The 27,335-nt window shown below is 33.2% G+C and overlaps 1 pseudogene; it reads right to left on the bottom strand.

Annotated features, from left to right (window-relative positions):
- Positions 1-806: 806 nt before the first annotated feature.
- Positions 807-25,478, bottom strand: LOC143386437 (coiled-coil domain-containing protein 34-like; annotated as a pseudogene).
- Positions 25,479-27,335: the final 1,857 nt, after the last annotated feature.

Below are 27,335 nucleotides of genomic sequence, written 5' to 3'. Positions count from 1 at the left end.
TAATAAACTTTAATACAAATTGTGTGCTATTTTAGTAATCATTTCAACTTTTATCCTTAAAATGTGTTTATGAATAAGATCTGTGATTTTAACCTCAGCAACATAAACTTGACAATTAACCTTTCAATATTAAAAAATATTGCAATGACAATCCCAATTTCAAAGCTAACAAAGAAGTACAATTAATGTATAATTATTTTTACAAAATAAAGCACAATATTACTAAGGTCTCAAGATTATGACACATCAATCTAAGACACAGAGCATAAAACAATGTGTTTAGATTTTCCTTTGGAAGTCCCAACTCTTATATCTGTAACAAAATAAACTTTTACTCAGTTATTTTTAAAATATCAAAAATGGAAAAAGTATACTAAAAGACATCAATAAAGACTGTTTTGATTATTCTTGGTTTGTAACCCATTTAATAAAGCATGCAGTTTAGAAATGCATATTTAGACAAATTAATCTTAATGTTATGTTCTTGAACATAAACATCAGCAAACAATATAGAGTATGAAATAATATAGGAAAAATTTTCGGTTTTATGGGTATTACAGTGTGGTTTTAATACAAGCTAAACATAAGCAAAATTGTTAGATTTATCATGCAAAACAATATGCCAAGATCAATCTTAGAAGAAAAACCAAAATGTAAAAAATACCTTTCTCAATTAATCATTTAGACTCTATATAAAATACAAAAATAATCACATCAAGTACTAACTTGCTGATTGAGAGGTAAAAAATCTTTTTGATTTCAAAATTAAGTAGCTTTAGGTAAAAGCATAGTATTTTCCACATATACTATCTTTCCATTTTGCACAGAGTTCCCAGGCAGAGATTGCTTCTGGCTTTATGAATTACCAGAGATTACCTGTGTGGCTGACCTATCACAGGTCTTTTATTCTTCTTTCCTGATAGATCCTTAGCTTCTTTGGGAGGTGGCATATGAATTGGTTTCCATGGAATTGAATTACAAAAGGCTGGTTCTGGATAGGAAGTTCCACTGTAAAAACCTACAATCACTGAAAAATCAGAACAAAACAAAACAACTAAACTTCTTGACAACAATTACTTATTTTAAAATTCCTAGAAAATATTAAACTGTCAAAAAGGCGAACTATCACTGACACACCAAGCTAATCTGAATACTTTTAAAAATCTAACACTTTCAAATATAGCAATGTAGTAAAAGATAATTCTGAGAAGCCAAAAAATAGTTAAAACATATACAAAAAATAATGCTGAGAACCCAAATAATATTGTTAAAATCAATGCAAATAATAATACCTGCAAAGTTTTTAATATGGAATTAATTTCAGAACCATAAAATTGAATAAAACCTTCATTTTCTTAACCCTGTCTAGGAAATGACTTATTTGTGAACTAGTTTCCCCTTGTCAGAGACTAAAATTTACAGAAAAATTTATTTTGCTTATACAGTTAAAGTGAATCAGATTTTTTAGAACAAGGGAATTTTGATTTATTGTTATTCAAGTTAATAAGATTTCACAGAATCAGTGAAATTTTATTACAAATTAGAGAGAGCATCTTTTGATGAACATACTGTTTAAAAATTGTGATGCCTGACAATAATAACTATGTGAAGGAAGAACATTCTGTAAATTATCTTCAAATTCTTTGGTCATTATAGGCACATAAATTCCTTTATTTCATAATTTATAAAAATGATAGGATAAAGAATAAAGACTTAACAGAAGTACAGCATGCAGCCAAATATGTTGCTTATTAGAATGAAGGGAAGGGATGGGGATAGGAAAAAAATAGAGTGAAATGAATTTAAAATAATTTTCACATGATGTATATAATTGCACCATCGTGTACATCCATAAGGATGGTATGTCCCATATTTGTTTAGTTATATCAAAATGAATTCTACAGTCATGTATGACTAAAGAGAACCAATCAAATAAAAAAGAATTAAACTCATTCAAAAAGCAAAGTAATTTAATAAAATAGTCCATTGTTTTAGCAATTAATTTCTAGTCAATATGTATATTCCCACCTAAAGTCTTAGCTTTACTATCTAATCAGTAGGTTAAAATCACTGCTTATTGCCCTATTTTTAAGCAAGAGAGAAAGAAAGAAAGGGAGGGTGGCAGGGAGGAAGGTTGAGGTAGGAGGAGGAGGAGAAGGAGAACAAAGAAGCCATCCTCAGTAGCTAAAATGCATTAATGGATACAATGGATGACCTCTATGACATATAAGAGAGGTCTAATCCTGACAGCAGGAATGTTTCTTTCAGACCCTGGCAGCCCACTTTGACTGCATAATATGTCAACACACACTTCACCAAGATGGTCAAAACAAAGTCTGGAATATGTTCCACTGTGTGAACAAAAGAGAATGGGAGTATTTTTAAAAATAAATAATTTAAACAAGCGAAGGCAGCTGTCATCAAGTTATGAGCTTTCAACATAAAACAGAACGAAAAATATGCAATGCCATTTATCATCAGACCAAGCCTAAAGGCCAATAGGTTTTGTTTGATCATGTGCTATCTATAACCCACCCTGTAAAAATAATGTGCCAAAGACACTGGAAGTTCTGCTTTAGAGAAGGTTAGAAAAAGGGTAGGCAAGATGAACCATTAAAAACACCCTGAGTAAGGCTTTTTCATCCAAGAATGTGAGAGCCCTAACAGGGATGCTAGCAATTGAACGCAGGGCTGTATGCATGCTAAGAACGTTCTCTGTGACTGAACTACAATTCCATTCCTGAGAATTTAACTTATTTCCAAATGTTAGAAATCATTGCTTAAAAGTGTAAGTTTGAAGTTCTACAACCATTACCTCTATATATCATTTATGGAGAATGAATAAATTCCTACCAACATAGTATAATTTTCTAAAAGATAGTAATTTGAAAGAAAAATAAATTTTATAAGTTTCTATTTCTGTGAAAAAGAAACAAAATGTATAAAATTTGCTTTTGCAAACCATACTTATGTAAGCCACATAACATTAAAACTAACCTGTAAGTTTTCCATTGGCATACCCATAGCTCTTTACAGCTGGACAAGGTTTACTTTTTGCATTTTCCAACCATTCCTTAAACTTTTATCTGCTATTTCCTTTTCTCTTGTAATTCAGCTTGCCATTGTTTTTCTTTTTCCTTAAAATTACAAGACCAAAGCATTCCCAAGGATATTCTATAACTAAACTTTCCATTCAAATTCTACTGAGTCTTTTCTCCCAGCTGTTTCCTCTCTCAATGGCTTACTGGCCACAATATTGAATTATATTTCTGTAATTTGGGAGTAAAATTGAACATGATCAGGGATGTGATATTAATGTGTCTTCCTCTAAACAATAAGATATCAAACCCAAGAAAAAGGAATCCACCTTCTTTTTAAAGTAATTTATTATACAGTAATATGACTAGATAAAAGTATATTGAAAAAATATTTAAAACAACTAACAACAATTTTGAATATGACTGAAAAATATATAAGCTTATTGAAATTACTCAATGTAAGAAAACCAAAAATACATATTCATTTTGAAGCTTAAAGACAGCATAATATAAGTAAGGATAGTTTCATATCTTTATGCTATGATACGGTCAATTTTCTAATCTTATACTTTTTTCTAAAATATAGTTGGCACCTATGAACACCAAAAACATATTCTAACTGGATACTTTAATAAAAATACCTTTTCTTTCTTTTTCTTCTCACATTCTTCAGCAATTTTTTTCTTTAACCATTCTTGATATATATTTTTTTTGCTTTTTCTTGCAAATGTTCTTTCTCTAGTTCTTTTGCTGCTTTCTCCTCCATTTCTTTATTCATTTTTTGTTCTCTTTCTTTCCTTTTCTTAAATAAAAATAGAAATTTTAATTGAAATACCTGTAATTATTCTCACATAAGGAAGGATTGTTATATGAAATAATTTTCTAAACTTCTATTATTCTTAAAATAAGTGGTGTAACAGTGGTTGGCACAATTCGGTTTATGAGAATATATAACATACTGCAATTACCTGTTCAATGTCAATAACAGATAGTTACTGCTTGGCTGTAAGTTTCATTAGGACACTGACAAAGATCTTGCTCACCAACATATACCTGCAACTGGGATAGTACTGAGTAAATAACAGGTTCTCAATAAATATTCTTTAAATAAATTAGTGAATAAATATTTCTATCTGTTAGACTGCTGAATCCTAGTATTTTTAATGGATGTTTACCCTCATATATATGAACATTTCTAGATAGACAATTTGTCAATACAAATACTTGGATAAGTATTCACCAAAAGTGTGTTATAGAATTCAAATGAATAATGCCTGCTGAAGATTGCATATAAGGACATAATTGGGCAAATATTTAGGTATACTGTTTTATAGAGATCAGAGATTTGCAAACAAGGCTAAATGTCAAATTCGGCCCACAGGCCATCTGTATTTGTAAACAACATTGTATATAAGTATGGCCAACTAATTTTGCTTATATATTTGCATATGATTTCTTTTATTCTACAATAGCAAAATTGAATAGTTGCCATAGAGACTGCATGAGCAGAAAACCTGAGATGTTTAAGATCTGGCCCTTTTCAGAAAAAAAAAATAATAATTTTTGACATAAAATATAACTCAATGCTTTTCTTCTCCTTACTCAAATGATAACCTACCACCTGTAGTTAAATTTTAAATAAATAATGACATGGAGATTTCTCTTTATCAAACTTTTAGAAATTAACCTGAAAGGTATAAAAGGAATATGGAATACAAATATATATATATATATATATATATATATATATATATATATATATATATATATATACACACACACACGTCAGTTTTCATGGAGCAAAGAGAGATGATCCCAAAAGAGAAATTCCTTCCCTGAAAGTATCTTGTAAAATACTGTATTATAAGTTAACACCCAATTAATAAACAGCAGTTACATACAATACATGTCCTGTTCAGTGCTGAGCAGCACAAGCAAGTCTTGAAAATCAGGGCTTGTACCATTCCTCAAGTTGATATATTTCTTTCTTGCTCTGCAGTCAATAGTTGTGAAAAGGAATCCTTTCATAACAAAACCTCAATAGCCAATGGAACAATAATGGGTTTTAATTACTCCTCACTGACAGAAAATCTACAAACTGAAAATGGTCTTGGAATATATCTCTCTTAATCTGTGTAATTTATGACTCTCCTGCCTAACCTCACCAACAAGATATCATCCAGTCCCTACAATGTTTTTAATGACAGAAACTAACACTTCATTGGTATCTATACCTCACACTACTCTATGTACTTTATTATACATATGGACCATCAGTTAATTCTTACAATCCCAGTATGAGGTAGGTACTATTATTATCCTATTTACAAAGGAGGAAAGGAAGGCACAAGAGGGTAAGAAATTTGTCTAAGATCACACAGTAAGTAGTAGATCACTATAGACCACAAAGACTTCATAATGGATGAATGCTAAAAATAATGTTATGCCAAAAAATTTAAACCAAAGTGAAATGTCAAAACTTTTTAAAACAGACTACTTCTCAAAATTAATTTAAGAAGAAATAGTATCTGGATAACCATTTATTATAAAAAAAAATCAAAATTTAAAAATTTACCACAAAGTACTCTAGTTTCTGATAGCTTCATTGGTAGTTTGCAATGTACATTTAAGAAAGAAATAATACCAAATGACTACACAAATTAATTTTATGATTCAAGATAATATCAGAAACAAGGCAAGATAACTGCTCTATAGCCCAAAATGTGAAATAATTAGAAATACATGTAACAAATGATGCATAATACCATCATTAAAAACTAAATAAAACTGAGGAGAAATAAGACAAATAAATGGAAAAAAAACATATTCATAGATTTTAAATTTGATATTACTAAAAGCCATTTTCTCCAAAACGATCTACACATTTAACAAAATCCCAATAGTGCCAGGCACTATTCAAGCAGGCATAATTAGCAAATCTGATAATCAGATGCTGAATTACATATAGAAAGGTGCAAAGGAACTAAAATAAGTTTGGAAAAGAAGACAAAAGTTGATTTATATATCTATTTTTAAAAAACTATAAGTTCAATAATTATAGAGCTGTAGTAATAAGTTATTACTGCTGACACAGGATATAAATCAATAGAAGAGAATAGAATTCAGAAATAGATCTATGTGTGTGTGTGTGTGTGTGTGTGTGTGTGTGTGTGTGTCTGTGTGTGTGTTCAATTGATTTTAAACAAAGTGCCAAGGTAATTTGAAAGGGAAAGGATTATCTATTCAATTAACAGTGGAACAATTGAATATATGTATGCAAATGAATGAACCCCAACCTTTAACTCAACAAGATATTAAAATGAACTCAAAATAAACATACAGGTAAAGCTGAAGTTATAACTTCTAGAAGAAAACAATAAATATTTTATACTCTTGAATTACACAATGTTTCTTAAATAAAGACATACAAACCATAACCATAAAAGGAAAAAACTGAAATATGGAATATTGTCAAAATTTAAAACTTGTATTCTTTAAGTTGGGCACAGAGGTGCATGCCTATAATCCCAGTGAATAGGGAGGCTGAAGCAGGAGGATCACAAGTTTAAGGCCAGCCTCAGCAACTTAGGGAGGCCCTACACAATTTAGCAAGATTGTGTCTCAAAAAAAAGGATGGGGATATATCTAAGTGGTAAAGACTACATGGGTTAAATCCCCAGGGAAGGAAGCAGGAAAGGAAGGAAGGAAGGAAGGAAGAAAGGAAGGAAGGAAGGAAGGAAGGAAGGAAGGAAGATCATTCTGCTCTTTAAAACATAGTATTCAGAAAAATTAAATGGGCCATGAGTGATGGCACACACCTGTAATCCCAATGACTCAGCAGACTGAGGCAGGAGGATTTCAACTTCAAAGTCAGCCTCAGCAACTTAGCAAGGCCCTCCTACACCACTTAGTAAGAAACTGTCTCAAAACAAAAAATAAAAAAAAAAACTGGCTGGAGATATGACTCAGTAGTTAAACATCCCTGGATTTAGTCCTTGGCAAAAAAAAAAAAGAAAGAAAAAAGAAAAAAAATAAATGGGAGAAAAAATTTGCAATGCATTTATCTGAAATTGGACTTGTGGTCTGAATATATAAAGAATTCAAAGACTGGGGATTAGCTCATTGATAGGTGCTAGAGTAGCCTGAGTGAGGCCTTGAGTTCAATCTCCAGCACCACATTAAAAAAGAAAAGAAAAATTGAAGAGAAATGTACAAAATTCACCCAGTGTCACATGTACCTATATTCCCAGCTACTTGGGAGACTCAGACAAGAGGATCACCTGACAAGCCCAAGAATTTGAGGTCAACCGGGGTAAAAAAGTGATATCACCAAGATCTCCATCTCAAAAAAAAAAAAAAAAAAAAAAGAAAGAAAGAAAGAAAGAAAGAAAAGAAAAGAAAGAATAATTCCTACATGTCTTTTGACGGAGAAAGGAGACTTGTTGAGGACTGAACCCAGAGCCTGCTAAGCATGCTCTCTGCCACTAAGTTTTACTCAACCATGAATTCTTACAAATTCTTATATCTTAATAAGAAGTCATGTAACCCCTTCAAAAAAATGGGCAAAAGACTTAAACTGACACAAAACAAGTCCAAAAGAAGCTAACAACAAATTTAGCTCAGTTGTAGAATGCTGCCTACCATGGTCAACAAGTATAATCAACTAAATTATGTCCCTTCACCTCCTATGTTGAAGGCCTATCTCCCAGTGTGAGGAGATAAAACCTTCCAAGAGTAAATCAAACTTAAATGAGGTCTTAATCCAATAAGACTGAAGTCCTTTAAAGAGGAAAATACACCAAAGATATGTGTGCACAGAGAAAAAGCCAGAAGACAAGCCATCTGCAGGCCAGAGGCCTAAATAGAGTCCAAACCTGCAGACACTGGGATGTGAGAAAATTTTCTGTTGTTTAAACCACCAAAGTCTGTGGTATTTGGTTATGGCATCCCTGAAATACTAATACAATGAGCTTATAAAAAGATGTGAAACAGCATTAGATCTCATGGAAATGAATATTAAAACAATGGCATATACTACACATACACTGGAAGAACAAAAATAAAAGACTGACATTATAAGGTTTGCCAAAGATGTAAAATATTTGGAACTTTTATAAATAGTCATGGGAAGATATATTGGTATAAGCACCTGAGAAAATACTTTGGCTATTTCTCATAAACACATTCTTACCACATAGCCCAGCAATTCATGTCCTAAACATTTACCCAAAACAAATGAAAACAAATGTCCAAAAAAGACTTGTATATAAATGGTCATGGAATTTTATTCATAATATCTCCTAATGGAACACAATCCACTGACCATCAACTAGTGAATGGATAAACAATTTGTGCTATTCCATGGGAGACTACTCATAAATAAAAATGAATCAACAATATATGAAATATCAGGATATATTTAAAAACAAAAAAAATCCAACACAAAAAAAGTCCAAAATATTCTTTCATTCTGCTTTTAAGAAAATATAGACAGTACAATCTTATATGCAGAATAGAAAGATTACCAAGATATTTGGAGCTGTGGCTGGCTATGAGAAGGGGAATGGGGGTTGGATGTGAAGGGAAATTTCCGGAGTGATGAAAATTTTGTATTCTTGACTGTGGTGCTTATTAATCATACAGGTATGCACATCTGTCAAACTCATAAACTTAAAATAGGTGTATTTTATTGCACAGCAGGCAGTCAGAATAGTCACTGCTACTGAGAAAGCAGTCAGCCATTAAGTGGTTTTGGAATTTCTAGCACACTGGTTCTATATCACAGAGGACAATAATTAATCATCTTTTTCTAAAATGGTGCCCTGAAAGAACCTTTGTTTCTTACAAGTAAAAGAAATTAACAACTGGATACTTAAAGTTTTTGACTTTCTATTTTAATTCTTCTAATAGGGCCTACTTGGCACATAGAAAAAGCTAAGTAAACATTTGTTGAAATCATGAATGATACACTGATAACAGTGTTATCAATCATACACCTTGTTGATTTGAATTAAGTCTTTCAAATAAAATATTAGTGTGCTTTGAGAATTAAAAACAATTTTATTTTTAAATAACTTTTTAAAACATTGAAAGTAGAGGTCTTTTTCAAAATTTGTATTAATGTGTAAAAACATTAATCTGGAAAATAATTTAGCATAGCAACACAAATATTAAGTGTACTCAATGAGATAAGATATTTGTTTTAAAAGAATTTCACAATTTACAGTCATATTAGAAGAAAGCAATCTTACTAATGTAAACATAAATTCTTTTGTCTGATTTTTTGATAAAACACAGTGAAAATGACTTAGAGAAAATAGCAGCCCAAGATAAAACTAAAATAAAGCTGTAGGCAGCAGAGGACCACACACCATGAAATGTAAACAGAAAGCTAGATGGCAGACAGGAAGAGAAGAACCAGGAGAGCAGTCTTTACAAATACAAGTAAATGTAACTAAGGCTGAATAAGAAATCTGATAGTTTTTAAGAAAAAAAAAGAGGGATCAATTATTCTTTAACATGCACAAGAATGCTGCAGAATAGGTAAATTAATTTTTCAGGGTTCATGTCTGAATCATTTTCTACCTTATGGAATCTTGCTTTCAATAATTAGTGATTTATGTCATGGCAAGCCACTTACTCCAAAAGAATTTTTTCCTCAAAAATAATTGGATTAGGTCTACTACAACTAACTAAAACAGTGAATATATATCATATATCCCTCAGCAGCATCTTACTTTCTTAGAAAAAACAACGATTATATTTGATTGGCATGGTAAAATTAGCTTAATGAAGTTAGAAGGTAAGAGAAGCTTCTTGAGGAGAGAGCACACCATACATGGAGAACTATTTTTATATAAACTTCAAAAAGGTGTCAACCAAAATTTTGTAATGGTCATATAGACTTATTTTGATTGTGACATTTATTCAAAGTACTCTTTTGGGGATGAAGTAAACAAACACAATTCATAATAATTGATTTCTAAACAAACACAATCTAAGTAAGGATCAAATACTTTTATGGTTATAATACACACACACACACACACACACACACACACACACACCTCTCTAACCAATTTCCTTCTTCTAATGCCTGGATGATGAAGATTATGTTATCTTTAACTTACTGAAATTATTTGATACTCATAATAATATCACTTGGCATCACATTCAACAATAGGTAAGGACAAAAACTATAATTAAAAATTTAAATCTTTGTCCTATAATTTGAGCATTTATCTAAATTCATAGTTATATTTTAATAATAAAATCAATTTGAAACATACAGAATCACAATATAAAACAAAGTGATAGCAGAGTATTTTTTTTAAATGGAGGTTGGGGGGCAATATTAGGGATTCCACTCAAGTCCTCATGCATGCTAGATAAGCAGTCTATCACAGAGCTACACCCTATCCTAGACCTTTTTTCATTTCATTTTGAGTCAGGGTCTCAGAAAATTCACCAGACTGGCCTCAACTTTGTGATTCTCCCATCTCAGCTTCTAAAGTACTTGGAGTCAACAGGCATGTGCCACTACGCCCAGTTATTTTAAAATTTCTAATGTATCAGGCTGGGGTTGTGGCTCAGTGGCAGAGTACTTGCCTTGTACATGTGAGGCACTGGGTTCGATCCTCAGCACCATATAAAAATAAATAAACAAAATAAAGACCTTTTAAAAAAATTCTAATGTGTGATCCAACATTAGAATGTATTAAAATTGAAAGTAGGGATATGAAGGATAGCTCAATGGTTGCATGCTAGCCTAACATGCTTAAGGCCATGGGTTCAATTAGCACCATAAATTAAAAAGTAATAATAATAATAATAATAATAATAATAATAATAATAGTAATAATAACAACAACAACAACAACAAAAAATTGAAAGGAAGAATAGGAACATAGCTCAGTGGTAAAACCCAGCATGAGTGAAACCCTAGGTTTGATCCCCAGCACTGCAAAAAAGAAAAAGAAAAAAGAAAATTCATTCACTCATTCAATTAACAAAAGCTTACTATATACAAAGGATTATAAACCTTGTAATGGGTAAAAAATAATAAAAAAAGAATTCTTGTTCTTAAGGATCTTAAAATTACAAGGAAAGCAAAGAGATGTACATAATACAATACAGCCATTTTTTTTTCTTTTTTATAAAACATACAGAAAATACAAAGCACCATATGATAAAGTGCTATAAAAGTTAATATAAATTGATCAAAGATTCACAGGAAAGAATCTCTAACATGTGAACAGCCAATCTGTATATAGGAAGTAATCTGAGTTAGATGACAAATGGAAAAGTAGAACAGAGGGTATGATGAGATTCCATCCTGATAAAATACCATATGTAAAAATTAGGAAATAAAAAATAGTAAAAAGATAAGTATTCTCAAAATTTCTCAAGAATACATACTCTTGAGGCCTGGGTAGTACAGCCAAAAGCTCAAGATTTCTAGGAAATTTATTTGTATCTTTAAAATAATGTAAAAAATTTAGTGCTCTCTTAGTATATGCAAGGCCCTGGGTTTGATCATGAACACTTTGAAAAATAAAATAAAAATAAAACTTACAGTCTACTTCTTTATATACCTATGTTTGCTTTACTATAAAAATATAACATTTTCCTCTCAAAACATTTCCAGTAAAACTAATACTCCAAGAAGATTGGGGGGCAGCTGTGATTATCTTGTGTGAGCTCCCTAAATATTCTCAGTAAAAAGAATCAGCATAGAATAAAGAGAAAACAGATGGTAGACATGGCTGAAATGCTACTTTGGCTCAGGGAATAGAATGGAGACTCTTTAAACAGTCAGTCTAGAGTTGGTAAAATCTCAGTCAGAAGACAGTACAGGTGTGGAACATAAAAAAAAATAGACATAAGGAATGACAGTCAGATCTATTCAGCAAAGATTAATCTTGCAGAGACATACAGGAAGGGTTTATTCATTTAACAAATATTCCTGGGTACCTCTAATGTGTGGTAATGCATAAGCTGTTGGATAACTGAAAAAAAGAAGTAAAATTCCTGATCTTATAAAAACTTATATCCTAGTGTGGAGAAGTAAACAATAAAGTTGAAGGAAGTAATGAGACCATTCAGAAAATAAAATAGAAGCAGCAATTATATATAATAAAGGAAGGGATGTTTTGGAGCAACATAATAATTATTATTATTAAGTGGCTGAAGACACAGTAGAAGTAATAGAAATAAAGGAATAATAGGAAAAAGTCTATGAAGAGGAATGGGGCAAAGGTATTTTTTTAGGTGTACACATTTGGAGTTTCCTGCTGATCTAATGGATAGAAATCCAAGACTCAAAAAATTCAAGTCTAAAGATTCAGACTTGGTGGGGCTGGCATTGTAGCTCAGGGGTAGAGCACTTGCCTAGCACATGTGAGGTGCTGGGTTCCATCTTCAGCACCACATAAAAATAAATAAATACAATAAAGATATTGTGTCCATATACAACTAAAAATATTTTAAAAATATTTAGAATTGCTGAATTCAGGCAGACACTAGTAGAGTTCACAGGGACAGAAAAGAATAAAATTAGAGGGCATCCAGGCTCTGTAGTGCATGCCTTTAATCCCAGTGACTCAAGGGGACTAAGGCAGGAGGATGGCAAGTTAGAGACAGTCTCAGCAACTTAGTGAGACCCTGTTTCAAAACAAAATAAAAAGGGCAGAGATGTAGTTCAGTGGTAAAGCATGTCTGGGATCAATCCTTAGTACCAAAAACAAAAGAAGAGTAAAGGGCAAAGGGCAGAAGACAAGAGACTTGATAAATATTCATGAGGGTAGGGGTAAAAAAAAAGCAAAACCCCAAAAGAGAAAGAACCTAAGAGAAATATAAGAAAAATATAGCTAAGGACTAATTGGAAGAAAGACTTTGAAAAGAGATGTTAGGATTTGTTTATGCATTTTTTTTCCTTTTTACCTGTTCATTCTTTTTCTGAACCCATCCCTTGTGCTTTTCTTCAGCAATTATCTTTTTTTTCACATTCTTTCATTTTTTTCTTTTTTCTAGTTGTTGATTTAATTCCTGTGGATTTCATTTAAACAAAAGGCAATGTTTAAGGGAAGTTCCCAAATCACATATTTTAAAAAAGGTTGAGCTTAACCAAATTAAACAAGAATATAGTTTCCATTATACAATATATACCACTACTGATAATAACTTACTTAAGTAACTAGTCTACAATGAAAGAAAGCATTGGTAAAAATATAAGTCATTTTTTAGAAATGCAAATAATTGCTTGGCAGCAAAACACTAGTTTCTTAGACTAAATTTCAGCTAAATTACCCTCATTGAAATCAACTTTCCCATACATAAATTTTGGCACCACTGTAAGCTATTGGCAGTAGCTCAAGTGAATTGCAACTTTTTTTACAGTTATAAAAAGGTTCAAGATTCTTGCTGAAGCTACAGAATAGGAATTAAGTAATCCCTAAATTAAAATTTTAAATCAGAGTTACACCCAAGAAGAAATCTAAAGAAGGTATTCAGTTTTTCATAGAGAAAAGAAGAATTAGAGTTTTCTTCACAGATTTTATAGCTACTGGGATATAAAACAAAACCAAATTCATACCTCAGATTATTTAACTGTCTTGCTGTCACCAGAATCTACACGTCTGGGCATTTCCTTAGAAGAAAGAATGTGGAAGGCATGGCCAAATAAAACTACAAGTTGAATGCTACCACTCTGTCACTCATCAACTAAATTATGGCTTTAGTTGAGAAAGCTATTCAAACTAGACTTCTCTAGGACTCTACAATCATAATTACTGGTTAGTTTTCTTTCTTCCTTAGATACTAATAATCGGATACACTTATGAATCTTCCATTGTTCTCCCTTTCTCCTTCCCATCTTTCCTTTCTCTCCAAATACTTACCTCCATGGGCAATTTTCCAACTCTCAGGTTAATTCCAGGGTCTTAAATGAAGATAAAACTTTACACCAAGAACATATTTTTTTGCATTTTAGAATGACTATTCAAAAGATACTTGTTTACCATGACTTCTGATCTTAAAATTTCACTGCAAAGAAAATAGTTGCCCTATCTCACTTAGAAAATCTTCAAACCTTGAAATACCATATCCCACAAAACAAATATCCACCTTGATAGGATTCTTCACTACCTCATAGCTGTCATTCCTTCATTACTCACTCAATACACTCTAATTGAGTGCCTGCTATTGATCTAACAAGAACTGTGCATGTACACACACACACACACACACACACACACAGAAAGATGAAATTTTAGAAGTCTCTCATCTAATCTTTTCTCTATATACCAAAGAATAAAGTGCTACACTGTGAGTTACTGGGTATAAAAAAAGGAGTTTGGAGAAAAGAACAAAAAGGGAAGACAAAGAGAAATGGTTTGAACCAGGATAGTCAGAAATGAGCAGTTCTTAAAATAGTGAGAGAAGATGACTTTAAAAGAAGTGAAAGATGTGGGTGGGGATGACGATTAATTTAAAGTGTGGTACTAATTTCTTCTTTAGATAGAAAGAGGTTTTTTGAAGACAGTAAATTGAACACTATGATGAAGAATAAAAGTCAAAAGTGATGATTTACTGCTCTTATTAAGACTGAAGGCTGAGTTTGAAATGATCAGTACTATTCTGAGGGAGATTGACTAGAAGGTTACGACAATATACCCTATAAGGGGAAGACATTCTGGACTTGTGCCAGAAAACAAGTAAAAGGAAAAACACACAGAGTGTGTGTGGGTGTGCAGATACGCATGTGTGTATGTATGTGTATATACATGTGTATAAATTTACATATAGTAAAAGGCTAGATATAAATCTGACAACTATACATTCAAAATTTTCCAAACCAGTTCTAAATTTTCGTTTAAAAAAAGTTTAAGTGTATGATTAAGCATAATTGATTATATTTATATACTTTTTAACAGTCTTCAAGTAACTCAAAAGGGGGAAAATTAAGATGTTGCATTACTATTTTATGAATACCAAATTTTAGTTAATGTTGATATAGGTGATAATAAATAAAAGATCCAAAAGTACCTAGAAAATGCTACCACTGACCTGAATAGTACTGTATTCTTATAATGTCTATTTAAGTATTTGCCTACCCAGAATATACATCACATTCTTATACACTACCCTCCCTTCCAAGGCTAGCTACTCTTAGAATTTCCCATGCTGAATGGCTCCATCTATTCACCACTGAGGCAGGCCTCCTCCAGGATACAGCAGGAGTCTTCTTTCCAAAAGACCCTGTGTGTTCTTCTGGCACACCACTGAATTTCAACAGGATTATAGCTATTTTCCCTTAGAATAAACATTTGGTAATGGAAAACAAAACTCCAAAGAGGGTCCTAAACATGCATAATTATTTCAATACACTTTGCCTGTTTTCAAATGATTTTTTACTATTGAAGGTAACAAAAACAAAAACAAAAACAAAAAACAAACTGACAATTTTGAGTTTCACCAACTCTATATCCTACCCTATTCCTTCCTTAATGGCTGATAAATTAAATAGCTGAAGATTAAATGGTGAGGTTAAAAAATAACAGGAAAAAAAGTACCTGGACTAGTCACAAAATAAATAATTTTTATAATTTTGAACAGATTACATTAAAATGTTAAGTCAAATGTTAAAAATTAGAATTAGCCAAAGACCACAGAGAACTTAGAAGAATTAAAGGATTATTTTAAATAATAAAAATGTAAATATATTTAATAACCTACAAAACCAATATGTTAGCTTGCATAATGTCAATGTTAATTTTCAGTGTTTACCATGTTTATCATTTCAACATTATTACAAATGTATAACATTTTTAATAGGGTAACTGTAAAGGGTTAAAACAATTTTTTAACTCAATCTCACAGAGATGTCTAAAACAAATTTAAATGTCTGTTACTGAAAACAAATTCATGAATGAAATGAGCTTTTTAATGATTCAACTATCCTTTAAGTTTTCCTTTAAGTGGGGCATGGTGGCACTTGCCAGTAATCCCAGCAGTTTGAGAGGCTGAGGCAGGAGGATTACTAGTTCAAAGCAATCAGCAACTTAGTGAGGCCCCCAGTAATTTAGTGAGACCCTGTTTCTAAATAAACTACAAAAAAGGACTGGAGATGTGACTCAGTGGTTAAGTACCTCTGCGTGGTACTGAAAAAAAATTTCCTTTAAATGTTAAAGGAAGAAAATAAGAAAGTAAGAATAAGTTTAAAAAGCAAATACTATGTCTGATCTATTTATTTCTAAAATGTTTCTTAATAAAAAGCACATAAATTGAAAATCTAAAGAACTTAATACCAGTTCTAGCTCTGCCACTAACCGAAACCTTGGCAAAGTTACTTCTCTCGTCTTCATGCTTCTTAGCTTTTATAAGGATCTGAAATAAACAATTCCTTATGGTCAAAAATCTGTGCTTTTAATGACATGGTTTGTAAGCAAATTAGGGAATATAAAAAAATAAGGGAAAGCATGACTTAGGAAATAAAGAGAAAGGCATGAAAATCCAAATAGATTTTGGCTGAAATTTATGATGATAAGCCATCTTCTAATTCTGCATTGTTTTCTACCAATATCATCAGTCCCCCAACACCAAATGTCCCTCATATATCCTGCAAAGCAAACTGATCCTACTTCCAATGAAAGTACCTCCAATTTACACTTTCTGGATGACAGAAGTTAAATATTATTTCTGCAGAAAGCTATAATAGTTTTAGGCAGTATTCTTTAAAAGAAAAAAATAAATAAAGTTTTCACTCAAAAGAAATAAAATATAAAGACCATAATAGCTCAAAATAAGCTAACAAAACACTGAGTATATGATCCGTATTTTATGGTTGATAGGTACAATTCCTTGGCATAACTAACAGGCAAGGTTCATTCAAAAATATCTTAAATTTTTTCAAAGTTAAGTAATGAAGTAGCCATAAGAAATGTCAAATTACTCAAAACATTAAAAGGCTTTAATACATACAAATAATTACACCCTGCTATATGCTTAATGGTTGTGGTAAGGGCTTTATATTTATTATTTTAATCTGTTCTTGAAACAAATTTTCAGAGTAATTATTATATACTTTCATATGTAATAACTAACTCGTATTGAATTTTTTATATATAGTAGGCCATATCCTGATATTCATTTAGACCTCATAATAACAATAAGAGGTAAATATTATTCTCCCCCTTTCACTGATAGTGATTCTCCTTACAAGTGACTTCTATAGTAGCTAGAAAAAAACACAAATGAACTGTGCTTTACCACTAACTTACTCTACCAGTGTTTTCCAAGTTTTAAGTCTAAAATCAATTTAACAGATTATAATTGACTATCATAAAAAAGAATACCATGTTTTGAATAAAGTAAGATACTTTTTCAAATATATATGTATATACATCTATGTATAGGTTTATAGTTATGTTCAACATGAAAAAATTAGATTTCTCACTGTGAACAAATATTTTTCAAAAACACTACCCAAGGACTGATGAACAGTGGTAGAACCCTTGCCTAACATGTGCAGGGCTCTGGGTTTGATCTCTAGCAGTCTAAGAAAAAAAAGAAGCAGGAAAAATAAAAGCCACACTAAACATTGGAACTAGTAATGTTAAAAGAACTAGTAATGTTAAAATCTAAAGTTGAGGTAATGGGAAGAGACTGGGGTCTCAAAAATAAACATTAATTCTGAAAACAAATTTAAAAAAATCTTCCCCAAAGGCTAAAACTAGCAATGATAAAAATGCCAATACCAATAAAAAACCAAATCAGCCATCTTTATACTTTGTTTCATTTAATCCTCACAAAAATCCAATGACAGGTACTATTTTTCCCACCTTGTCCAGATGGGGAAACTGAAGTATGAAATCTAAATAAATTGGCTAAGATCATCCAGCAAGTAAAAAGACTAGAACTAGGGCTTTTATTAAGCCTGGCTGAAACCAAACCACAAAGTCTTTTTCAAGCCCTGTGCTTGCTAAGAGGAAATAAATACTACTCTCACAGTGTACATTTCCAGGAATAAATTTGTATTCTAGAATACAAAGTATCATGTAAAAGGGAAATGCCAGAATATACTAATTTACACAATCATTTGAATCATTCCAAGTCTCCTGAACAGATGATTGCCTACCTGGTATAAACTCATCACAAAAATAACAACTAATTTCAAAACCAATATGAAAAATTTCAAGGAAGATTATAAAGGGCAAAGAAAGTGCAAAGCTTTAGTTCCCATGATTTTTTATAATAACATGGTTACTAACAGACTAGAATAAACTAAAATATCCAACCATAGTGTACCAGTTTACTATATTTTAATACACATTAATACATTTTAATAATAAGCAATCTTTTTCTTTTCTTTGCTTTTCTTTTTTTGTGGTGCTAGGGATTGAACCCAGAGCATTGTGCATGAGAGGCAAGCACTATACCAAATGAGCTATATCCCCAGCCAATAATAAACAATCATTTTATAGTGGTGTTGAAAAATATTTAATGAGGGCTGGGATATAGCTCAGTGGTAACATGTTTTCCTAGCAAGCACAAAGCCTTGGGTTAGATCCCCAATGCAGCTCCAAAAAATACAAAAAAAATTAAAATAACATGGAAATATATTAATAATATAACAGGCAAAAAAAACAGATTAAAAAGATTGAAACTATTTCACTAAAAACAAGAAGTATCTTTCACCATTTCTGTGATAAAAAGAAATCAGAGAGTGAGTCTGGATAGGGAGCTTAGGCGATGGCAAGTTACACAAATCTATTTACTTGCCAGGGCACATGCTCTTTGGTAGGTAGAATAGATTCCTGTCTCTATTTCAATTTTTCTCTTCTTTCCTAGAACTTTTCCTGAGTATATAGTTTAATTTACCTAAGAGCAAAATTCTATTGTATGTCTCTCTAGATATACATTTGTACATATAATCAGCCCTCTGTATCCATGGGTTCTGCAACCATGGATTTAATCAAGCATAATTTGAAAATATGCCAAAAAAATTGTGCCTATACTGAGCAGGGACACATTGTTTTATTGTCATTATGCTGTGATCAATTCAGTATAATAACTATTTAGGTAGTGTTCATATTGTATTAGGTGATATTTAGGTGATATTACAATGATTGTGTAAATTAGTATATTCTGGTATTTCCCTTTTACATTAGAAAAGATTAAAAGTAGATTGGGAGATATATACATTAAATGCCTTTATATAGAAAGACTTGAGCATTGAGTATTTTGGAATCCAAGAAAGTCCTAGAATCAAACCTCTTGGATACTTAAGATGACTGTTTTTATTTTTTAAAAAACTTACATAGAAGAAAGTTTAGAAGGCTATATTCCATAATTTTAACAAAGATTATTATTAGGTGGTGAAATTAAAAGAGCTTTTCATTTTCTTAATTATATTTAGCTATATTTTCTAAATGTACTTCTAATAAATATACTGCTTCTACAATTAGATTTATTAAGATTAATATAGTAAACAAATACAAATAAATGCACACACATTGTTTTCAGGAACAATAAGATTAACATTTTAATTTACAACAGCAACTCTACTCTGTGAGCTCATTGTCATATAGAAAGAATACTGTCTACTTGTACCTCTAGAGCTTTCTGTTGCAGCAGGTCATGTTCTTCTTTTTCTTTGCCAACAAACCACACCTCCCATGGTGTCAGGCTGCTTTCTCCTATGTGAACCTGTTTCTGTTCTTCTTGGTTATCTTCTGATTCAACTTTACTGTCATGAAAGAAAGGATACTGTAGAACTTGTACACAAAATACTTCTCTTACTAGTCAAAAATCATTTAACTATACAATGAAAACAAAATCTAACAACATATTTTCAATACTGTTATTTTAAAAACATATGAATCAATTATATAAAGCAAAAAAATGAAAAATCAGGAAAAGGAAATCTAATTTTGAATTACTTTACTCATTTAGTTATGCCACTCTCTTCAAAAACCAAATTATTTAAAAACCCAATGGAATAGCTTGAGCCCAACCTATGTAACTCAAGGTCACTTGAGGAAATTATTTATTTCTAAAATTTTAATTTTTATTAATAAAATTTCTATCTATACAAGTAATCACTAATTACTACTAGTACACATAATCTTTTGTAGGTGTGTGTGTGGTACCAGGCATTGAACCCAGGGCCTTGGACATGCCCCTGAACTATACCTATAGCTCCACTACCACATACACACATATACACATAACGTTAATCAGATCCTGGGGCAGACCTTTTCCTTTCCCTCCACTATATAGCATAGAAAAAAAGTAATGTGTACATATATACTGAGAGAATGATGAAAAGCAAATAATTTAATAATTAGGAATTCTGGGTAAAGGATGAACAAAAGTTTTTTATATTCTTTTTCTTTAAATTTGAAATTATTTTGAAATAGAAAGCTATAGAAAAAAATATACCCTTCTCTTTTTCAGTGCTGGGAATCGAAGCCAGAGCCTCATTCATGTTAAGTATACTCTGTATCAACTGAGCTACACCCACAACTGCTGTGGCCCTTCTCTCCTTCAACATTTAATATTTTGTTTGATGACCTTTTGCCAGTTCTTAGAATATACAAGACTCTCCAATCTGGTTATCTCTAATCATTGTCTTCATCTCCACTTTGTACCTTCTATCAGTCTGACTCTTCTGGGTACACAGAAAATTAACTATATGAGTAAATAAAGAACAGAAGGATTTGGCTGGATACATAATCCTCACAAAACTTATGGAAAACTTAACAATCAGTACTCAGAGATAGGAAGGTGGTTCAGTACCCAACATAGCTCCAGGGGCAAGTTTATTATATAGACTCAGGTATGTTTATCTTCAACATTGTTCCTTCTAACAAACAATTGCCTCACAACTGCTTTGTACCACTTTTTATACCTCATAGATTCAGTTTCCCTAATTTTTTTGGGGGGGGTTATGTTATTTAATCATCCATTCATGTCTTTTCAGAACTTGTATTCTAAGTGGAAAAGAGACATTTTTAATATATTATTTCTTAGGCACATCTTTCCTTTTCAGTCTTGCATTATGACCTCATCTGTTCTCAGCTTCAACTATCACTATATGCTGGTGATATCTGGATCAGCTATTCTGGGCCAGATCTCTATCTTAAGTTCCAGACTTATTTCCAACAATTTTATAGACTGCTCCAGGATATTGAACTCAGTCCATTGAAAAAAAAATCTAAGCATTTTCCAGCATCCACCACCCTCTTTCTTCCCCACTAAGAAAAATTTTACTCCTTTTATAATCCTAAATGAATGTTACCACCATCCACCCAGTTACCTAATCCAGAAATCCAGATCTGACTCCACCCGTTACCCCTCCATGTCTGATTCCCCCTACCCTCATGCCCATACAATCACTAGTCTTATCAGTTTTACATCCTTCAATTTTCTCAAGTGATTCTCTTCTCAAACCTTTCAAACACTCCAAACATAAACAGTGTCTAGCCTTCCCTTTTAAATCATTCTCTAAACCTGCTGCCAGATTTGCCCCTACCAATGCATCCTTTTATCATGTAACTTCTCATCTCAAAGTTCTTCAGGGCCCATTTGCACACAGGATGAAATCCAAACTCCTTAGCCTGACATCCATAAATTGACTCCTGCCTTTCTTTTCATAAATGGGTAATCCAGACTCTACATTTCAGTCATGTTGAACTTCTGTGGGTTGGTAAATGCACTATGGTGTTGTACTCTTCAGCTTTTGCCTAAAACTGAAATGCCTTTCCTCTACCTTCACATATGGCCAGATTAAGAGCTTACTTTCATGAGTAAAACAGCCTCGGGATAAAATCTCTATCTGCTTCTTCCTAGTTTCTGCACATATTAAAATTTCTCTAAAAAAGAGATCTCATCTGTAAAATGGAGATGACAGTAGTAGCTGCATGAAGAAGTGAAGCACTTAGTATAGTTCTGGGCCCTCAGTAAGTACATGCTGTGCCATTTATTATAATTATTACTATAACTAACTCCTATTCTTCCTTCAAGATTTATTCTGATACTATATTGTCTGGGAAACTTTCTAAAAACTCCTGGATTAACTGCCTTGGGCTTCCTGTCACTGGTCTCCCTCTGCCACCAGCCATGAGTTCCTTAAAGAAAAGTACATGAAAGAATGAATGAATGAATAAATAAATAAATAAATAAATAAGAACATGGCTGGTTGTGATAGCATAGACCTATAATCTCAGCAATGTAGGAGGCTGAGATAGGAGGATTGTATGTTTGAGGCGGAAAAATAAAAAGGTTAAGGGCTGTAGATTAGTAGGCTGTAGATTAAAGCACCTTGGATTCAATCCGCAGGACTGGAAAAAAAAAGGAAAGAAGAAAACCAAATATGTCTTCACTGAGGGTCTAGATTATGAAACACTGTTGAAAGAAGAAATTAGTCAAATCAGTTTTTTTTAGATAACACTTTAAATACTTCCTGCCTTAACATTTTTAGCAAATGTGTTCAAAATGTATAGCATATAAACTACAGATATACTCCTAATAAAGAAAAGCTTCATAATTAGCTATTTATGACAAGAAACTTATTAAGGCATAACTTTCCTAAATATAGTTATATGAAAGACAGAAAAAAACTAAATAGAAAAGAAGTAGGCCCAAAGCATATTATAAAAGACTCCAGAAAAATACTTTTCATCATCTTGTCTTGAGGTCATCTTTGATCATCTTCTCAATCCCAGCCAATACACTTGAAGGTTAATCCTCTTTTAAGCATAAGTCTACTTGTACTGAAAATTATCTTGAGGGATTGGGGTGTGACTGAGTGGCATAATGCTTGCCTGGCATGTATGAGGCCCAGCACACACACAAATCTGAGCACATAGATATGTGCAGCCAATGCCTGAGTCTATCTCAAAGAAGCCTTACTCTACTAGTATGCCACAATCAGATGTAGCTAGTAAGAGGCAGAGAGAGGCATAAAATCCCAGAGCTCTTGGTTTCTCTGTACTCTACAGAGGATGCTGATAGCCCAAAACAATGGCTGGGCTATGACTCAGGCTGCCTTCCTTCATCTCATCCCATACAAGCTATCCAGAACAACAACTAAAGGAACACAGTCATCTTCTAAAAGAAAAGAAGTGCTAGTTTTTCTGAACCATTTGAAAATAATCATGGTATCTAACTATTCTCCAGGAAGGAGAAACAGGAATTCATTCAACACACATTTATTGAGTACCTAATAAAAATCTAACACTTGCCACACACAAGACCTAACAAATTCTGCAATCTTTCTAGACCCACATCCTCAGCATTCTTTTGACTCATGGGGAATGAAATGTGCTTAGGCAGCCTTAGCCCTATTAGCTCATTCAGGCTTTGGGTGAGACATAGATAGGTCTGGCTCCTCCCTTGATAGGTTCCATTTGATTAGCATTTTGGCTTGTGGAAGCTAATGCAGGGTCTCAGTAGTTGAGCTGCAGTTTTTCATGGTCATTTATTCCTCAGGCTGATAAACTATGTCCACCTTGTTTAGTCCTGTTAATTATGTTCAGAAGGTATTTCACACATCTTTAAAATTCATTTTAAAAATATCTAACACCCACTAAGTCCTAAATAATCCCTACAAAACATAGATGAAAATGGTCTCCTAAAACCCTAACTCTTACCACTGAGTCTATGGGGTTAATATGAGATGGCTTCTTTCTTGTTTTTTCAAGCAGCCTGGACAGCCTGCATGGTTACTCTTCCTGGTTTACATTTCCACCAACATACCACTTATCTTTAAAAGAGTAACTTTTGTAACCATGTATGGGTCATTTCAGATGGTTCCACATTCCATTCATTCATTCCTTATACAGAGAGGGGCCATCTTTTCACTCAGACGTAAAGTATGGGTTCTCTGGTCTGCATTTTTTAGATCTCCTGTATTGTTCCTTATATAGTTTGATGATCAGAAACTTGTAAATTGGCTTCTGAAGATGACGTTTACCCCAAAATAGACCTACATTATTACAGTGATAGACCTTTTGCTTCTATTTCTATACACCCTAAAATAGTCATGCTGTGTAAGAGGGAACCTGATCAGTTTACCTCACTACTAGGCCCAGGTCTGCTAATAAATTGGTGTATGCCTTTGAGTCAGACATTTTATTTGTGTTCTGTGATGCAGTTTTATCACATGTAAAATGAGTGGACCGAGCTGGGCTTTAATTTAATAAAATCTTGTATATTTTATTTATGGTCCCCAGTACCTAAACCAATATGTGGCAAAACATAGATGTTTGCTGACTGAATCACTGTAGAAATAAACATTATGATGGTTTTTAATAATCCCTTTGCTTCAAATATTCTTTGATACAACAATAACTATTCCACTGAAAGTTCGTCCTCAGATCAGACACAACCCTGCCTCTGCATGCTGTCGTGGACTAAAATCTGTGCTTCAGCTCTTTACACTATTACAACCTACTACATAAAACACATTTTGGAACTAAGATTATGGACAAGAGTTCTTCAGTTCACCAACTGGATTTCTGACGATTCGTAAAACTCCTGAAATAGAAGCAGTTTTGTGTGTTCGAGACTATATAGGGGTCATTTTTAAGGAAACTGAGATAGCAGCAATTAAAGAGCTAAGAATCAGAAAACATGTCATCTTTAAGAAATGGCCCAGGACTCTCTGCAGAAAGATCTGCATTTAAGGATGCAGGCGCCTGCTCAGCCTCTAAGGTGCAAGACAGGAGATGGTTTTGGTTTACTGAAGGTACTTGGAAGGGTCCAAGAAACCTTGGGACCGGTTGTATAGGTCGGGTAGCCTCAGGTTTACCTGGCGCGCCCCGCTTACTCCGTTCCTCTTAGGCTCAACACCTCAGTCTCTACGTCATGGGCATCTTCGTTTACATCTTCCTCATTCTCTCCTTCACCATGTTCATCCTCAAACGAGAAGCTGTGGTGGCTGAGGGGAGACAACAGTGACATGGTGGAATTGCTGCAGCTCTGAGGCAGTGGTGACCAACAGATAGACTTCGCCACCGCCCCCCAGGGACCCGTCATGAAGGCGGAGAAGGAGGCCACGGAGGCCTCAGACTCGGAACTGCAGTTCGCAGAGAACAGGATGCCAGGAGAGGAAGAAGCAACACTCCATGGCCACGCAGCCCGCGTCTGGCCCGTCAAGTTCAAACCGGCTGAGCTGAGGTGGGGACATGCTCTCCCAGCAGGCCCCGCGCGCTGGGCCTGGCCAATCCGGGCCGGCCAGGGGCCGCGTTGCCATGGCGATGCAAGGAGGACGCGACGGCTGTGTTTGGGCCTATAGAGCGTGGCTTCCTCTCTGTCTGCCCTTCTTCCTGTGTCTGGAAGGTGCCTGTTGCTTGTGAACTTATTCAATTCTGCCTCTCTTCCAGCTGACACCTTCGCGGGGGCCTGGGCTTTTTTTGAGGTGTTGTTGCAGACCATTTGGTATTTGAAATAACGTTATTACTGAATAAAGCAACTCCTCTTAAAGGGAAAGAGGCAGAATTAAGGACTAACATCCACCCCTCGACCCCACCCCCCACCCCAACACACACATAAAATCAGGATTATGTGCACCAGTCTTGATTTCCTTGAACAGGTCATGCTTTTTTGAGGGTGAGGTAATTTAACTTTACAAGTGTATCCAAGAAAGCAGGTTTAGGTGGCATGGGGATGTAGCTCAGTGGTAAAGTGCTTGCCTAGCATGCATGGGGCCCTGGGTTCCATCCCTGCTACCAAAAAATAATGCAGGTTTAGGACAATCTTTTAGTGTTTTGATACATCTTGTTTGCCTGGTGTCTTAAGGCAACTAGTCTGTCTACACCTGTGAATTGTTTTTACTTTTTTAACCCTCTATTATGTGCTAAGCCTCTAACCTTTGCTAAGCACTGGTGCAAAAGCTGCTGTTACTCTAAATTCCTCATCTTTTGGTGGCGACAAATGTGATTAAAATATGCTGCGATGTGTATTTTATGAGGAAAGAATATTTTATGGGAACTCAGGGATTGGAGATGGGGAAAAGGTAGCAAGAAAGATGACAGACATTATAAAGCTGGATGCTTTATTTATATTGTAAATTTAGCTCTGTCTAGTTCATAATTTGTATAACTGGTAGAAGTATAATGTGAAAACGGACAGTGGCTAAAAATAGCACATAAAGTTTTTACTGATCAAAGAGTAATACACCATCCTTGATGAAGTTTAGATCTACAAGATTTGACACAGGACAATGAGATATGATAAAAATATTAACAATCAAAGACAATTCTGGAAGCAGAAGCTATAATAAAATATGATATGCCAGCTAGAGGCATAGAGCATGGGAGACCCTGAGTTTGTTTCCCCTACCACAAAAAAAATACGCATGTTTAAAACTTCTTATATGGAATATTTTTAAATTTTAGTAACAACAGTGAAATGAAGAAAATCAGAGCAATCCAAATGAGTAATAAATTGATCAAAGAATAAAACTTATTTAGTAGAGTTTTTTTTTTTCATTCTCTACCCCAATAATTCAATATTGGCATGCCTGGCTAAAACCTTTCATTAGAACATTTTGAGAATCAGTAATATCAAAAGACCCTAAACTGTTTTAGGACTTCACAAAAAAGAAAGCTTTAGGAGAAATTTTCCCAACAAACATAATCTAATGCAAGCATAGTGGAAAACTCACAGGTTTTATCTATGAAAAAAAAAAGAATTTTAATCAATGGTTTTTCTCTTAATAAATTTTCATAAATAAATTGTTGACTTTTCTGATCCTAATTTACTCCTCTATAATATTAAGGAAATAATCTACATCACAGTCATATTATCTAATTAATCCTCAAAATTTCTACTTCAGGATCTGACAAATTTAAGAGTAAATTGTATCACTTGAATGCCAAAGCTTTTGCACTTTTTGGTATGGGAATCTAAGATGTCATATACTTCCCTTCCTCCTTTAGATGTTTTATTTTTTTAAAATAATTCTTTATAAAAGAAAGCCCTTTCCTTCATGCTTCAGGGTCATCATTATGACAATTACACTATATGTTAACAATACTGGAGACCCAAAGACTATGGGGCAATTCCATGCTGTGGGTACACATATTTGAATGTAGTCAAGTCTTGTGGTCTCTATTTATACTGCCTTTACATTATTGGGGCCAAGAAATCATAAAGAAGGGTATAAAAAGCATTAAAAGATTTTTCCCATAAGTTTTATGTACTAATGTCTTTTCTTACTACTCATTTATTTTCACTTTTATAGTATATTTGAGTTTTTTTTTAACTGGTTCTGTAACCTGCAAGTGAAGA

Source organism: Callospermophilus lateralis, unplaced genomic scaffold (assembly GCF_048772815.1).
Source record: "Callospermophilus lateralis isolate mCalLat2 unplaced genomic scaffold, mCalLat2.hap1 Scaffold_96, whole genome shotgun sequence".
Classification (NCBI taxonomy): Eukaryota; Metazoa; Chordata; class Mammalia; order Rodentia; family Sciuridae; genus Callospermophilus; species Callospermophilus lateralis.
The sequence above is the reverse complement of the archived record's forward strand: the minus strand, read 5'-3'. Positions and strand labels throughout refer to the sequence as shown.